Below are 13,885 nucleotides of genomic sequence, written 5' to 3' on the forward strand. Positions count from 1 at the left end.
ACTCACACGGTTAGCAGCCAATACTGGCTATTAGCTAGGGCTGTAACTGGAGCACCTGTACCACACCTCGCCGTGTGGCTTGGATTTTTCACAGGATGGTTATTAGTTCTGAAAGGAAGCATTCCAAGAATAAGCATTCTAAGAAACCCAGGAAGAAATTGTAAGACCTCATAACATAGCTTCATAAGTCCCAGAATAGTTTTCTGCCACATTCTGTTGGGCAGACAGGTCACTGAGTCCAGCCCATATTCAAGAAGAGAGTAATCTGACCCCACCTCCTGATATGATGAGCAGCATATGCGCCGAAAAGAAAGTAATGGATGGGGGACATTTCTGGATACTCTTTGCCATAGTTCACCTTCTGATCACCACAATTTACATTTTTCTTTTTTTTTTTGCGGTACGCGGGCCTCTCACTGTTGTGGCCTCTCCCGTTGCGGAGCACAGGCTCCAGACGTGCAGGCTCAGCAGCCATGGCTCACGGGCCCAGCCGCTCCGCGGCATGTGGGATCTTCCCGGACCGGGGCACGAACCCGTGTCCCCTGCACCAGCAGGCGGACTCCCAACCACTGCGCCACCAGGGAAGCCCTCACAATTTACATTTTTCTTATGTAAAGAAAAATGGACTCACCACCACTCCCAAGATCCCCTAGAGTCTTATTTTACTATGGCATCAGCTCAAAGTCCAGGATCTCCTCATTTAACTTACATTCAGATACAGATTATATAGTTTCCTGGGTACAGACATATCTCATTTTATTGCATTTTGCTTTACTGAGCTTCACAGATATTGCATTTTTTACCAATTGAAGGTTTGTGTCAACCCAGAATCAAGCAAGTCTATTGGTGTCATTTTTCTAGCAGCATTTGCTCACTTAATGTCTCTGTGTCACATTATGGTAATTCTTGCAATATTTCAAACTTTTTCATTATTATTATATTTGTTAAGGTGATGTACAATCAGTGACTTTTGATGTTACAATTGTTATTGTTTTGGCATTTTTTAGCAATAAAGTATTTTTAATTAAGGTATGTACATTGTTTTTTTTTTTAGACATAATGCTATTGCTTAAACATAACTTTTAAATATAAATTTTATATCCACTAGGAAACCAAAAAATCCATGTGACCTGCTTTATTGCACTATTTGCTTAGCTGTGGCCATCTGTAACTGAACCTGCAGTATCTCTGAGTTGTGCCTACAAAGGTCTTCAAGTATGGTTCCCCTCAGTCTGGAGACCTGTGAACTAGAGACAAGTTATCTCCCCCTCCCCCCAACACAGCACAAACCCTACATGTAGTGGTGATACAGGAATAGGAAAATCAAAATAAATATTCTCACGAGAAACAACCGGATGGGCGTGAATGAACTAGTCAGGAGGCACAGTGCAGTCCCTAGACCAAAGCGGTTCTGAAACTGTGGCAGGCACATGTCACTAGTTCCTTGTCTGGGGCCAGCCTTCTCTGTGGCAGTGGTTCTCCATGACTTTTGTTTCTAGCCTCTGGACTCTCTGCTCTTCATTGTGAGCCCATCTTCCTTTTCTATAAGAAATGATCCATGTTTAATGGCTGAGTAGCTTTCTCAAAATGTATCCTGCCTGAATCGGCTGGGGACTCTTGAGGCCCTTTTCACCTTGAACTACTCCTGTCCTTTCAATCCAAGCAGACGGTGCTTTTAAAAATGCGTCTTAAAAACTTAACATGCTCCCCACTACTCTTATTAGGGTTCACTCCTTTATACAAAAGCCACAGCTAAAGCTCGTTGGGAAGCACCTACTTCTCTACCTTGGCCTGAGAGTCAGGTCACTGTGGGAAAATGTCCTTGAGATTCTTAGAAGCTCCTGTCCACCTCACTGGGTCTGCAAGGCACACCTTCAAGTCTTTCTGACGACTCAGCGATGGGGATTACAGCTGCACCCTTAACTATGTTTTAACTTTGACACCAGTGTTACTATTAATGTCCTCGATTTGGTCTTTACCCAGAGGCCCTTTCTTATCTTGAGAAAACTTAATTCCCCGGGAAACTGTCCCCAAACTTAAGAGCACCCCTTTTTAGTTCAATTCTCTCTATCCTTTACTTTTAGCATATGTAGCTGAAAGAAACAGGAGGGACTTTCAACATTCTACATGGAATCTCCTTGGCCAAATCCATTAGCTCATTTCCACCTGCCACATTTCTGGAGGCAACATTATTGCCAAACTTTCTGAGACTACATAGCAAGAGTCCTTACTTCTCCAGCTTCCAATAATCATTTCCTAACTGTCCCTCAGATTTCGTTGTGTCTTCAAGGGCCTTCCAGTATTTGCTTGCTGCCTGGTCCCAAGGCCAATGCCGCAAGTTTTAGGTCTTTATTACAGCAGAAACCCAGTTCCAGCTAACTGTTGTTATATGTATCTATCACCGTGCAACAAATCAACCTAAACTTAGAGGCTTAAGACAAAAAATTATTATTACCTCTCATAGCCCCGTGGCTTGTCAGGGTCCAGCTATCTGGTTCTTCCTCAGGGTCACTCACATGGCTGCAGTCAGATGGCATCTGGTGTTGGAGTCATCGTGTGGACTGAACCCCTCAACTAGCTCACTTATCAATGATGCTGACTGGGAGCTGGGAGCTCAGCTAGAACTGTGACCCTGGGCACCTGCACAGAACCTCTCCACATAACCTGGGCCTCTCACAGCACGATAGCTGAGCTCTAAGAGGCGATAGCCAGGGAGCAATGCTTTCAAGACATCCACGTGGAGGCTGGGAAGCTACTTGCGATTTAGCCTCTGCGACACCAGAACATCCTTTCCACCTCATTCTATTGGTGAAGCCGTTCGTCACTGCCAGCTCAGATTCAAGGGAGGAAAATGAGATTCTACCTCTTGACGTGAGAAGCAGTATGCAATGTGGTACAGGAGGATTTGGTGGTGGCTGTCTCTAGACTCTCTACCGTAATAAAAAACAAGGTATTTATATAGTCTCAAAATCTCCTTCCAGTGGAGAACCTGTCAGACACTACCTTAACGAAATGATCAATGTTAATATCACTATGAAGGATTCAACATTACTCCGTGTTCCAACCCAAAAAGCATAAACTGTGTCTAATCTCGAGGTAAGGTCAAACAAACCCCAACAGAGAAAATGTACTCTTCAAAGTGTCAAATCATAAAACACAAAAACGGCTAAGGGCTTGCTTCAGATTATTGACTAAGAGGGGATGACATCTAGCAGAGCACATTCCTGGGTAGATCCTGGGCAGGGGACTTCTTTTCCTTGTTTCTTATTGCTATAAAGTAAATTATTAGGAAAATAGGCAAAATTTGAATAAGGTCTTAACTCAAGATGGATGCATTAAATCAATACTAATTTCCTTCTTTTGATGACCACAGTGAGGCTATTTAAGGTTTAGGAAATACACAGTGAAATATTTAGCAGTAAAGAGTCTTTGTGTGTACAACTTACTCTCAAATGGTTCAGAAAATAACAATACCAATAATAGAAAGATAAAGCAAATGTGGTAGAATATAAATATTCGGGGAGTTTTTCGTACTATTCTTGCAAACGTTATGTGCTTATTGCAAAAACCAAAGCTATACATAAAACAAACAAACACAAGCAGATCAAACATACCAGAGAATTCAGAAATGGAACCAAAGAATGAAAACAACTGATACATGGGGAAAGATGTGATCGAACAAAATTTCCTGAAACAGCAAGCACACAGTCATGCAAAGTCCAAACTAAACAACCTTCTGAGGAAAATTTTTGCAGCACAAAAGCCAGAGAGCTCATATTCTTAATTTACAAAAGAAATCACAACCAAGCCGCAGAAGAAGAGCAGCCCTAAAGAAAATTGAGCAAAATGCATAAGCAGGTGCTTCACAAGACAGCACACACAAGTAGCCAGAATAGGTAAATCAATGCTTTAGGATTTCTGCTTACATTCCACGAGCTGAGCACATATGACTTTCTCCATCCTTTCCCAGACCCCTACGAAAATTACAGGGGAGGATTTTTCATGACATCTGTAAAGACAAAGAGAGCATGAAATGAGACAACAAATGACCAAAGAGATCACAAACGTTTAGAATCAAAATGCAGGCAAGAAAGTGGCAACTGAGTTAGACCAGAGACGTCTAAAAATTCAGTGCCTGTGGGAAGCAGCAGGTGGAAGTGGGGCAGCTAGGAAGAGTCAAGCCTATTTGCTTTGCTCTGGAAAGACCCAGGAGTCGAGGCGCCAGCTGCTAGTAAAAGTGCAAATGCAGGGCAGACATGAAACGCAGACCATTCTGTTTGCCAAGCGCTCCAAGCACTCCTGAAAAGTGTGAAATAAGGAGGCCAAAAGGCCTGTCCTCATGAAGCTAATCTTCTAATGCTTCTAATAGGGAGTTTATATTCTAATTTATATATATATATAATTATTATAATATATAATTATTTATATAATTAAATATAATATATATTAAATATATAATAATAATATTATATAGATATATATAAAATGTCACAAGGGCTGTGGAAAAAGGTCAGAACACAGGTAGGTAGTCGTGGTCTGGGGAGTGTGTCTTAACGTATGGGGATCTGGAAAGTCCTTGCTGCAAAGGTGCCGTTTGAGCAAAAACTGAAGGAGCTGAGGGACCAGTCATGCAGGGACCTGGTGGAAGACGGCACAGCAAATGTAAGTGTCCTGAATTGGGACTGTGCCGGGCTTGTGGGAGCTAGTTTGGGGAGGGGGCTTAAGGACAGGCATTAGGAGGTAACCAGGAAATAACTAGGACACCATTGCAAGGTTTTTGGAATAAGACAAGGAGACTTTCAAGTGTTTGGAGCTGAAATCTGGAGAATTAAATGAAAGTCGTCTTAAAAGAGCAGTTTGACTTCCAGAAACTGTTCCTCTTCCAACACAGCTAGGAGAGAACCTCTCTCCAGCTACAGGGGCAGACGAGAGGTTTACATTCTTGAAAAGTTTGAACTACAAAGCATTTAGTCTCAGAGACACAACAGAGAGAGCGAAGCCCCTACTTGAGAACGGGGGAGTCCTGGAAGCCCGCGTACCAGCACTTTCTGCTCACCAGACACTTCTGCTTACTACGTCCTCTGCTCCGAACCCTGCTCCCCCAGAAGGGCAGACTCCCAGCAGCACATGGAGGATTTCTGTTTGGGAAAACTGGCCCGCCTACGCATAGCACAGGGAGATGAGCTCGGTGCTTTGTGACCACCTAGAGGGGTGCGATAGGGAGGGTGGGAGGGGGGGAGACGCAGGAGGGAAGAGATATGGGAGCATATGTGTGTGTGTAGCTGATTCGCTTTGTTATGGGGCGGAAGCTGACACACCATTGTGGAGCAGTTATACTCCAATAAAGATGTAAAAAACAAACAAACAAACAAAAAACTGGCCCACCTAAAAAAAAGGGGCTCTCTAGGCTGACATTTGGCAATCCCACGGTGATATGCTAGGTCCCTCCCCGGTCGTCCCACAGTAAAACCCAGCGGCTGACAGACCCCACCCACCTCCTAGAGTATCCAGTCAGTACTCACAAATGTGATCAGCCTGTTACAAGACATTTGTGGAAAGCCTCCAACGCAAAGGAGAGACTAAAATAAGTAAACCAGAGGAGCTCAAAGGAAGCAGAGACAACACATAATACTATGAAAAACAAAAACCTTTAAAAAAAATCTTATAATTAATATTTGCAGAGGGAAAAAAACAATGATTGCAACTAAGAAAAAAGAAAAAGCTGCTACCAAAAAAGAATATCCAGAGGTAGGGTGACCGCCACCCTGGTTTGTCCTGGACTGCCTCCGTCTTAGCACAGAGTGTCCCCCATCCCAGGAAACTCACAGTCCCAGGTAAACCAGGAGAGTTGGTGACCCCACTAGAAAAGGAGAAAGCTCTGTAAAATTATTTTTAAATAATTTTATTTTAAAATTTAAAATCTGTAAAAATTGACGGCAGCAATATGGGGTGAGACTAGAAAACTCCAAAATCCCACAGGCTCACTGAATCATGCCGTGTGCCCTGCTTCCTCTCCTCCTTCCCTAGTCTTTCCTACTGTGACATCAAAAAACCAGCAAAGAGATGCTGCAGAAATTTATTCAATAGAAGGTAAGGTCCTGACCTCAGGTGGTAAAAGTAGGGAAAGAAAGGAAGGAACCAGCTAAGAGGTAGAATCCAAGGGGCTTAGAATCCAAGGGCTTTGGAATTTCAGAGGGAGGAAAACACCTCAGACACCATCTGGTTCAACATTCTCTTCTTACAACCTGGTGCCTGACTCATAGTAATAGTTGAGTACAATATCTGCTGAATAAATTAACGAATAAATGAGGAATGAGACCCAGAGATGTGCTGACACCACTAATTATTGGCTTACATGGCATAGGAATGTAAACCTCCTGACCCCTAAGCCAGCGCCCTCTCCGTTATGCCACACCTGGTCTCATAAAGTACCACGAATGACTAAAGCATGAATCTGAGCCTTATTTTAGTGCTGCGGCTTGATTCACCTCATTTTCATCCACAGTCTCATCTATTATACGGCACATAAGAATTAATACATTTTTAAAAAGAGATACGACTGCAGAAATAAAAAGCCAGAGGGTTAGAAAATAAAGTTGAGGACATGAAGCAGGAATAGAACAAAGAGACAAAGATAAAAAAAATAGAAGAGAGCAATATTTTTTACAATGTAGACTCTGTCTGATAGGATTATTAATCTGAATAATAGGAATTCTTGAAAGAAAATGGAGGGGAGGAAATTATCAAAGAACTAATCAAGAACATTTTCTAGGAAGAAGGACTGAAGGGGCTCACTGAGGGCCCAAAACAATGTTTGGAAGAAAAGAATGGCACCGAGGGACATGGTCAAGAGTGTTCAGAAGACATGGTCCCTAAAGCCGAGAAAGGGAGTGGGATGGGCAGAGAGAACAGATCAGATTCCAAGGGTTTACATGGAATCAGGAATAAGAATGGCACGTTTGACGGCTCAACAGCAAGGCTAGAAGCTTTAAGTCAAGGAGATCATGCCTCTAAGCTTCCAAGAGAAAATGACGTCAACGTGGATTTCTACAGCCAGCGCGCCAGGATAAACGCGCAAGGGTGTTTTCTGCACTGTTGTTTGGATGAGCAAAAATTCAGAAACGGCCTAAATGTCTATTATGAGCAATGAACTCAATTATAACAAATAACATATCATGAAATAAGTATAATAATTATACAACTAAAATATCATTGTAACCTTTTATAATATCCTGATCCTTGAAAACAATTTTCCGACACATTTTACTGAAGAATGAAATTAATTATATGTACTGGCATGGAAAGAACTCCATGATATATTATTAGGTTTAAAAAAGTAAGTTTCAAAATAACAACGTGTGTATGAGATTTTTTATTAAAGAATATATAGATAATTGAGAAATTAATATATAGATATAGATATACAAGTATGGATAAAATAACTGGGAAGACAGAAGAGTGTCCATGTTATCATTGACTGCCTTTGGAGAATAGTACTTAGAAATTTAGCCTATACTTTTTGCTTTGTACAGTTTCATAGTAGTTGGGTTTTTTCCTTACAGTGTGCAAATTATTTTAAAAATACTATGTATATTTTTCATTTCTTTGTGATGACAGCACCATCTAGTGGTCTATGTTAACTTTTAAAATATTTTAACTTTAAAATTATGTGATATTGAATAATATATTAATATTAAAATAAAAACAAATAACTACAGCAAGGGAAAAGCTTACTTTAAATAAGGCATTTTAAAGTAACAAACCCTCTATTATGCTAAGTGAAGTAAGTCAGACAGAGAAAGATAAATACCCTATGATTTCACTTATATGTGGAATCTGGAAAACAAACAAACAATGAAACAGAAACAGACTCATAGATACAGAGAACTAACTGGTGGTTGCCAGAGGGGGTGGGTGGGGACAGATGAAACAGGTGAATGGTAATTAAGAGGTAAAAACCTCCAGTTATATAATAAATAAGTCACAGGGATGTAATGTATGCATAAGGAAATATAGTCAATAATATCGTAACAACTTTGTATGGTGACAGATGGATGATAACTGGACTTTTTGTGGTGATTATGTTATAAAGTATAAAAATATTGAATCACAATGTTGTACACTTGAAACAAATATAATACCGTATGTTAATTATAACTCTATTCTTAAAAAATGATAAGGAGTGGTCAGCCTTGAGTTGATAATTGGTTTGAGTCGATAACTGACCTTGAGTTGATAATTGTTGAAGTTGGATAGTGGGTAAATTGGAATCTGTTTGTGTACATGTTTTCATTTCTCAGTTATCAAGAATTTAAAATAATTTAAAAAATAAAAATAAAAGAACAAACCCTCACAACTTTATCTAAAAAAATTATATCTTAGAATAATCTCCAAGTTATATGAAATGGAAAAAATCGAAGTACAGAAAAATATATGTAGTAGTCTATCATTTGTATTAAAAGTAAAGCAGAGTATTTTTGCATATTTGATTGTATATGCATAAAATATCTCTGAAATCACACCCCCCCCAGTGAAGTTGGTTGTCTTTAGTGAAGATAAGTAAACGGCTAAAAAATAGGGATGAGAGGAAGACCTTTGTGTATGTTCCCTTTTGAACCTTTAGAATTTTAAAGCTTAATATAAAATGCTAATTAAAAACAAAGTCCTACCTAAGGAAAATTTGCCCTTGCTCTGTGTAACTTTCAGAGTAATGATGTTATAAACACATCCCTAATATTTATATATCTTATCTGCACCACATGTTAAAGTAGGATTTTCCTTGAAATGAAACTCAGAGGTTCACAGAACCAAATAATCTCATTAGGGTCCAAGTCCAGAAGACAACTTAAACACTCTGAGAAAAACCAAACTACTGGAAATTCTCTACTCTGAAAAAAAAAGTCATAGTTTGCTCGCCTTCCTATATCCTCACCATGGTTTAAGAGGTCCAAGGTTTCCAGGTCCCTAATCAGCAGCCGGAAGTATCTCATCTCCAGAGAGGGTTCACTATTAAAGGGAGCAATTGGCAAACCCCCGAAGAGAAAACTCTGGTCGTTGAGACCACAGGGTATCATCAAGGACAATGGTCTTGGACCAAACTGATTTCCCAGAGTTAATTTAGAGTAATCAGCAGAAGACCATAGGGACTTCCTTGGCAGTCCAGTGGTTAAGACTCTGCGCTTCCACCGTAGCGGGTATGATTTCAGTCCCTGGTCGGGGAACTAAGATTCCCGCATGCTGCGCAGTGTGGCCAAAAAAAATTTTTTAATAAAAATAAATAAAGAAAGAAAACAAATAATGATTAAAAAAAAAAAGAACATAATGGCTGTCAGCAAGTCCTTGACAGCGTCCTCATAATGATCTGATTAAATAGAGAAGCTTAAGTGGATGGCAATGTGGGTATGAGGATTAATAGTTAGTTGAACAACATAACCAAAGAATGTTGGGCTTACCTGGTGGCGCAGTGGTTGAGAGTCCGCCTGCCGATGCAGGGGATACGGGTTCGTGCCCCGGTCTGGGAAGATCCCACATGCCGCGGAGCGGCTGGGCCCGTGAGCCATGGCTGCTGAACCTGCGCGTCTGGAGCTTGTGCTCCGCAACGGGAGAGGCCACAACAGTGAGAGGCCCGTGTACCGCAAAAATTGATTAATAAATTTAAATCATTTTGCAGATTTCAAGTGCTATCTTCAGCCCATGCTTTTCAAGAGTGTTACCAGCAACTAGACAGAGAAAACAATATGATTATCAATTTTGTGAAAGACACAAAGCTGTAGTATACATTTTACGACAGAAATAGATGGCCCTGACGTTGTGTGAGAACTAATAAAATGGAAATTAAGAGAAAGAGATGTAAAGACTTACACCTATTTTCAAAGAAATTGTCTTCACTAGTGCAGCATACGGAAGGTCTGGTTTATCTGCAGCAGGTGTAAAAGAGACTTGGGAATGTTAGCTCGTAGTAAGGATGATGTTTCTGTTTATGGAAAGATCATTACCTAGAATGCAGAGGCAATATTCCTGTTCTACTGTGTACAGCGCTGAAGCCCTGTAGATGCAAAACCCCTGGGCACCACACTTCCTAGATGGACCCTTGACAAACTAGAAATGATTTAAATGAACACAACCAGGATTCTGAGGGGATTTGAATTCAGGAAGGAGAGCAAATGCAGGGAAAAGAACTAGCAAACTGAAGTCTCAGATGGAATGGTAGCTGTCCTCAGATATCCCAACTGCTCCAGGTGGAAGAAGTAGAAATGTTCAATGTGCCTGAAAGGATAAAAATAAACTCTGTTGGAAGAAATTTCAGGGAAGCCAAATTTGCTGTAATATAATTTCATCTTTTCTAACAGTCAGAACTCTACAAACATGGGACGGAATACCTCCATCGTGTCTCTCGATGCTGGAAAGCTCGAGCAAAAGAAGGAAATTTCTATGTGCAAATATTATGAAGGGCACATCCTGCACTGGCTAGAACTTCCAGTATAACGTCCGAAGTGGCTGGATTGCCTTAGGGGAAAAGCATTCAGTATTTCACCTTTAAGTATAATGATTGCTCTAGATTTTTACAATGCCTTTTATCAGATTGAGGAAGAATCCTTCCACTCCTAACTTGCCGGGTATTCTGGTCATGGAGGTATTACTGAGGAGTGAAGAGGCTGACTTAGAACCCGATGGAATGTGTTCTGTGAGAGGGCCTCAAGTTTCCCCTGCTTTTTTGACCTTAATGTAGTCTTTCTGGCGTTTTGGGAGAGATCACAAACTTTTATACACTGGACATAAGAATTTAGCAGCCCCTTATAATAACTCCCTCCATTCAAAGGTCTCAGTGTGGGAACATTTAAAATTGCTAAAGTCATTCTATAAGTGTTGCTCTCACTCCTTAATTAATTTATTCATTAATGCTTTTAAGGTAAAAAAAAATGAATAAGAGAAAGTAAAAGAATGAGACCTCCTGGTGAATTAAACAGCAAAAGGGTTGCTTCAAATGCAACAATAAAAAACAAGACAAGCTGACAACTAGCTGTAAAGTCCCAAGTGGTTGTCGAGTTAATTGTTCAGCCTACGTTATCCTTAAAGAAGCCTATAGAAATTGACCTGTGCTCCGGCACTCCTATAAACCACCTGCTGAACCCCCAGCGAGCGTCAGCTGAGGGCCGTCTCTGCTTGCTGAGAGCTGGATGTATAATGGTATTTGCAGAAGGGTGTGATAGAAAAAGTAAATAACTGAATTGCATTCGTACTGTTTCCTGTTTCCTTCTTGATTCTTCAGAAGGGCTTTTGTTTTCCCTTTAGGGGTACAGATTCTCCTTGGACAAATACTAATTAAAACTCCAACTAGGAGATTACTAAACTTTGGTTAATGAAGAGGCACAAGGACACGTCTGTGTTTTCATGGACTAGTCGAGTTCAGTGAAATGTTTATTAACAGACGTGGCCCGGCCCGTCCTGACCCCAAGACACTGAAGCCTCTGTCTGAACCAGACTCATGGGTTTCTTCCTAGCCTTTCTCAGGGACAGGAATACTTCTGGTAAGTTTTTATAAACTCCACATACTTTTTATTCTCAAAATGAAACTCTTTTTTATTAGTCTATGTTAACCAGTAGTATATTTCATTGCCGTGACTCTGAAATTCCACGTATTGTTCTTGCCTGGGGATTTTTTTTAAAGTAAAAGAAATATGGCTTAAAAGGTGGAGGAGAAATCGCCACTTTGTAGAACAGCCTCTCTGAATATTGTTCTTCTCCTTTGCTATGATTGGTTTCTTTGTGCTAGTTTTTCTTTTTTTCCAAATTAGAAGATATGTATTTTCATTTAATTCCAAGGTGGAATTAAGCAAGTTGAATGGATTCACAAGACCTTGCTCTGTTCCCATACTTTCCTTGTGTTGAAATATAGTGCTACATTTTGGTAAAAGCAAGAAATAATTTCAAGAGAAATATTTCTGAGGAACAGAGTTAAATAATGATTTATTTGTTTTTAATTTAGAATAAAGAAGATAAATAATAACATTTCTTTCTGTGACCAACATAATTTTGTTCTAGATATTCAACCAGCAACCTGAGATAAAATGTTCTGGGATATGCCTCAAAATTCAGGTTGGATCAAACTGATGTCATTGCCTGTTGTGCCGTGTAATAAGGTACAGAAAAGCCACCCAGGCTCACAGAACAACTGTCTGTTGAGACAGCAGCAATTACACTATCAACAATTAAAAACAAAATTTCCCTGAGCTGCAATATTTATAATCAACCTATACAAACACAGGCAAAATGCTGATTTTCATGTCTACAGGCCCAACCTAGAGCCATTTAACTAAGATTTAGCAGCAAAGACTATTATGAAAATTTTCAAACATACGGGAAAAATGAAATAATTATACCATGAACACCCAAATACCTACCATGCAGATTCTATCATTAACATTTTCCTGAGACTTCCCCAGAGGTCCAGTGATTAAGACTCAGTGCTTCCAATGCAGGGGGCATGGGTTCGACCCCTGGTCGGGGAACTAAGATACCACAGCCGGGCGGTGTGGGAAAATAGAAAAAAAATGTAAAAATAATAAAAATAAAATAAAAACATTTTCCTATATTGGCTTCTTCACATACTATCCAATATCCATTTATCCATCTATCAATTTGTCTTATTTACTTTTATGATGCATTTTAAAGTTGCAGATCTCAATTTAAAGTGTACCCCTAAATACTTCGGGATGCATATCACTAACTACAGCTCAATACTTGTTTATTCCTTGAGGTAAAATTCACGTGCAGGGAAATGCGCATATCTTTAGTATACCATTTGATATATACATCTGTGTAATCCAAGCCCCTGTCAGGGTACAGAGCGTCACCATCACTCCAGATCTAGCAAGGCTCTTCATACCCCTGCTCAGTCAGTCCCTTTCCCCACCCTAGAGGCAAACACTACTCTCCTCCTTCATACAGTATACATGCATGATTCTTTTTACATTCATTCATGCTTTTGAGTGTATCAGTAAGTCAATCCTTTTCTTTTTCCTATGAGTAGTATTACAATAGTATTCCATTGTACGAATGTCCCATGGTTTGTTTATCTATTATTTTGTTGATGGACACCCGAGTTTTATCCAGTTTGGGGCTATTATGAAGAACCTGCTATAGACATTTGCATGTATCTTTCACTGGACTTATGTTTTCAGCCTCTTGTGTAAACACTTAGGAGTAGAATTGCTGGGTCATAATGTACTAATAATTTTAGTTTTATAAGACACCATCAGAGCCTCTCCAAAATGATTACCTCATTTCATCTCCCTCACTTCAGTTATTCGACATCCCTGCTAATTTTGAGGTGGTCAGCCCTTTTAATTTTTTTTGTTCTGGTGTTTGGGCAATGCTGTCTTACTGTGGTTTTATTTGCATTTACCTAATGACTAATGTTGCTATGCATTTCCCCAGGGTTTTATTGGTCATTCATATATCTTCCTTTGTTGAATGCCTATTTATTTTTTTTATTTTTCTTATTTTTTGATTTTTTTTGGTTTGTTTTTTTTTGTATTTTTTGGTTTTTTTTTTTGAATGCCTATTTAAATACTTGGCTCATTTTTTAAAAAATTGTGTGGCTTTTCTTTTTATTATTGAGTTGGAGGAGTTCTTGTAAGTATGTATTGCAGCTGCAAGTCCTGTGTCAGATATATAATATGCAGTTCTTTTTATATTCTGAATCTTAACCCCTTATCAAATACATGATTTGTAAATATTTTCTATAGAAGTAGAAATATAATGTTGTACACATGAAACATATGATGTTATAAACTGATGTTACCTCAATAAAAATAAATCTAAAAAAATTAAATGATAAGGCTTCTAGCGCAAAAAAGATAGAAGAGTATCTTTGCAACTTGGC

Source organism: Grampus griseus (assembly GCF_964374135.1).
Source record: "Grampus griseus genome assembly, chromosome: 4".
NCBI lineage: Eukaryota > Metazoa > Chordata > Mammalia > Artiodactyla > Delphinidae > Grampus > Grampus griseus.